The sequence below is a fragment of the Balaenoptera physalus genome, assembly GCF_965194825.1.
Source record: "Balaenoptera physalus genome assembly, chromosome: 6".
Classification (NCBI taxonomy): Eukaryota; Metazoa; Chordata; class Mammalia; order Artiodactyla; family Balaenopteridae; genus Balaenoptera; species Balaenoptera physalus.
In genome coordinates, this window is record NC_138885.1 from 103,213,472 (window position 1) to 103,217,733 (window position 4,262).

Genomic DNA, 4,262 nt, shown 5'->3' on the forward strand with positions numbered 1-4,262 from the left:
CCTCTACTATTTGCACTAGACCCGAGTATTCTGCCAATCATTGCTTGTAAATCCTGGCTGTAGATCAGTCCCCAGCGAGATTTCTCCCGCTGGGAATGGCGTCTCTCCCCTAGTGGAGACATTCCCCAAATGCCTCTAGCAAAGGAGGTGGCAGTACAAAAGGCGAACCAAGCCAGCAATAAAGAAATTCTCAAGTAGAGGTGGGAACGCATACAGGAAGCAAGAGCCAGGGGCAAAAAGAGGCGATCCCAGAGGCGCCCCATTATTGAGATACTGGTAAAACAAAGAAGGGACAGTGGACTGGATGTGCCCAGAAGTGCAGCGTAATAGCAGTCCAAGCCCGAGATATTAGAAAGCAGGCACGGATCCGTTGAAAGAGAACGCTCACTGCTGCTGAGCGGGGCAGGTTCCCCGCGGGGGTCCTGCGCCTCGCCTCCGCCAAGTGGAGCCTGGGCCCCGCCCAGGCGCCTCCGCGGGTCAGAGGTCACGTCCCGGGCCAAAGTCAGTTTTGGCTGAGGCGGACTTCAGGGCGCCCACGCGCTGCCTCCTTTCTCCTCGCTGCCCGGGACCCCCGCGCGGGCAGTAACGCCCGCGCCCAACTGCGCACCGCCCTCTCTTTCCCGTGCACTTCTGCCCTTCCCCAGAGCTCTCCTCCGACCTGCCCGAGGAAAGGCAGGAGCTAGGCCTCCCGCCTGCCCTCCCCCACCATGGCCCACCTGCGGGCTTGCGAAGTCCGGCAGCTGCTGCGCAACAAGTTTGTGGTCGTCATGGGGGACCCCATGCAGAGGGCCGTGTACAAGGACCTGGTGCTCCTGCTGCAGAAGGACTGCCTGCTCTCTTCCAGCCGGCTGAAGGCCAAGGGCGAGCTGAGCTTCGAGCGCGATGTGCCGCGGGAGGGCGGCAGGTGGGAACGCCTGCACAGCTGCACGCACTACCGCGACGTCCGCCGGTTCTGCTCCGGCCACCACCTGGTGCGTTTCTACTTCCTCACGCGTGCGTACTCCCCGTACGTAAAGACGTCCTGGAACACCTGCGGCGGGGCGAGCACGCCGCGCACGTGGTGGTCATGAACTCCTGCCTCTGGGACCTCTCCAGGTACGGCCAGGATTTCCCGAGGAGTTACCTGGAGGGCTTAGAGAGCCTGTTCGGGCGCCTGGACAAAGTGCTGCCCGAGGCCTGCCTCCTGGTGTGGAACACGGCCCTACCGGTGGCGGAGGTCGTCTCCGGGGCTTCCTCCTGCCGGAGGACCTATTCCGAGGTGCGCGCCTGCGGGAAGAAGTGATAGAGGCCAACTTCTACAGCTCGGCGGAGGCCAGCAGGTACGGCTTTGACATGCTGGACCTGCATTTCCACTTCCGGCATGCGGGACAGCACCGGCAGCGAGACGGCGTGCACTGGGACAGGCGTGCACGTTGCCACCTCTCCCAGCTAGCTGCTGCTGGCGCGTCTGGCCGATGCCTGGGGCGTGGACCGCCCCTGCCGCCACCCCGTGGGCAGGTGGATCAGGGATGGTCCCACCAGGGGACTTCCAGGCCCGGTGGACGGTGGGCAGCCCCGGGACAGCAGAGGTGACCCGGGAGAACAGCCCTTGTCCTGGTTCCCAGCCACGTCCGCATGCCTCCGCGGTGACCTTCGGAACCCTTTCCCCAGGCGCAACCTCCGTTCCAGCCCTACCGCCAAGGCACCTGTGTGCCCTACCACCCGTCTTCACAGCGCGGGCAATTCTCCAGTGATTCTTCAGCGCGCCAGGTAAGATACACACTGACGAAGCAAACTCGATGATTGGCCAGGAGACACGTCTGGGCCCGATTCTTAGAACCTCTACCCAACATCGGAGCAGAAGGTCGCCTCCCTACCCTCCCCAGTGCCCCAGCAGGCCACGTAGACGCCAGCAAAGGCACACCAACAGACGGACCCAAGCACACCCAGAGGCAAGACCCCAGTAGCCAGACCTGGACCTGGGCTCCTTTCCAACGTAAGCAATAGGCTGGACAGACTGCCCGACTTCTCTCACTCAGGTGTGGCCTTCAGCAACCCTGCGATGGTGAGGACTCCTTCACCCTCTTACTTTCACCCATCAGCAACCTCACACATTCTTCTTTGCCAGAGCCTTCACCCCACTTCTTGGTGAGGGGGCAAGAACCCAGACCATCACACCATTCTCCTCTTAACGTTTGTGCAGAAATGAGCTCTAAATGAAAAAGTACACACACGGTTAAGCCTTGCCTAAATATAAGTCTTCCGACAGTATTCTCCCTAGACATTTTTCCTGAAAAGAAAAAGGGAAAAATTTTGAACCTTAACACTTACCAAAACGTTTCTAGTGACTTCAGTATCACCATTAGTTTTTACATACATTTATAGAACTTACTCCCCAAAGCTTTCACCACAATTTGTCTTGCACATTCCTTAATTAAATTTATCTGTGCTTCAACATAATATTTATCCTTAAAAAAGTATTCCATTCACTAACACAAGAGTTTTTATTTTCTGTTAGAGCCATATTTTCTACTCTTGAGCTCATCAAATACCTAGCATATTTTTAAAAATAGACTTCATTTTTTTAGAGCAATTGTAGATTCATAGCAAAATTGAGAGGAAAGTAGAGAGTTCTCATATACTTCCCATACACAGCCTCCCCCAGTATCAATATCCCACACCAAAGTTGTACATTTGTTTACCTTCATTGAAACTACACTGATGCATCATTTCACCCAAAGTCCATTTTTCACGTTAGGGTTCACTGTTGGTGTTGTACATTCTATGGTTTTTGACAGATGTATAATGACATGTATAGTATCATACAGAATAGATTTATTGCCCTAAAATTCCTGTCTGCTCCTCTTCTTCATTCCTCCGCCATCCAACCCCTCGCAACCACCCATCCGTAATGGTCTCCAGAGTTTTGTGTTTCCTAGAATGTTATATAGTTTGAAGCATACAGTAAGTAGCCTTTTCAGATTGGCTTCTTTTACTCAGTAATTTGCCTTTAAGTTTCTTCCATGTCCTTTCATGGCTTGATAGCTCAGTTGTTTTTAGTGGTGAAAAGTATTGTGTTGTCTGAACGTACCACTGTTTATCCAGTCACCTGCTGAAGGACATCTTAGTTGCTGCCAAGTTTTGGAAGTTATGAATAAAGCTGCTTTAAACATTCATGTGCAGGTTTTTGTGTGGATATAGGTTTTCAACTCCTTTGAGTAAATATCAAGGAATGCAGTTGGTGGATCATATGGTGAGAGTATGTTTAGTTTTGTAAGAAAATGCCAAACTACCTTCCAAAATGACTCTACCATTTTGCATCCCATCAGCAACTAATAAGAGTTCCTGTTGTTCTACATCCTCGCCAACATTTGGTGTTGTCAGTGTTTTGGATTTTCACCATTCTAATAAGCACAAGGTATCTTGTTGTTTCAGTCTGCACTTCCCTAAGGACATTATATTGAGCATCTTTTCATAAGCTTATTTGCCATCTGTATATATTCTTTGATGAAGTGTGCATTTTTAACCAGTTGTTCCTTATTGAGTCTTAAGATTTCTTTGTATATTTTGGATAACGGTATTTAATCATATGTCTTTTAGAAGTAGCTCCCAGTCTGTGGCTTATCTTCTCATTCTCTTGGTGGTACCTGATGCAGAGGAGAAGTTTTTAATTTTGAGGAAGTCCAACATATCAGTTTCTTTCATGGATTGTGCCGTTTGTGTTGTATCTAAAAATTTATCACCAAACCCAAGGTCATCTAGATTTTCTCTTGTGTTATGTTCTAGGAGTGTTTTAGTTTTGCATTTTACAGTTAGGTCTACGATCCATTTTGAGTTAATACTTGTGAAGTGTATAAAGTCTGTGTCTGGATTCATTTTTTTTGCATGTGGATCCAGTTCTTCTCACACCATTTGTTGCCTGAAGTGTCTGTCCTCCAACTTTTTTTTCTCCTTTAATGTTGTATCGGCTATTCTTATTCTTTTGTCTTTTTATGTAAACGTTAGAATCAGTTTTTCAGTAGCCACAAATAGCTTGCTGGGATTTTCATTAGGATTACAATGAATCTATATCAGGTTGGGAAGAATTGATATCTTGACAATAGTCTGTCTTTCTATCCATGAATGTGGAATATCTCTCCATTTATTTAGTTCTTTGATTTCTTTCATCAAGATTTCATAGTTTTCCTCCTGTAAATATCTTGTACATATTTTTTTATGTTTATACTATGTCATTTAGGGGGTGTTAATGTGAATGGCATTGCGTTTTTTATTTCAAGTTACAA

At 48.9% G+C, this 4,262-nt stretch overlaps 1 pseudogene across 1 annotated transcript; it reads left to right on the plus strand.

Moving 5' to 3' along the window:
* Positions 1-703: 703 nt before the first annotated feature.
* Positions 704-1,572, plus strand: LOC309662248 (PC-esterase domain-containing protein 1B pseudogene; annotated as a pseudogene). Its single transcript has one exon. The product of its transcript is annotated as a PC-esterase domain-containing protein 1B pseudogene (transcript).
* Positions 1,573-4,262: the final 2,690 nt, after the last annotated feature.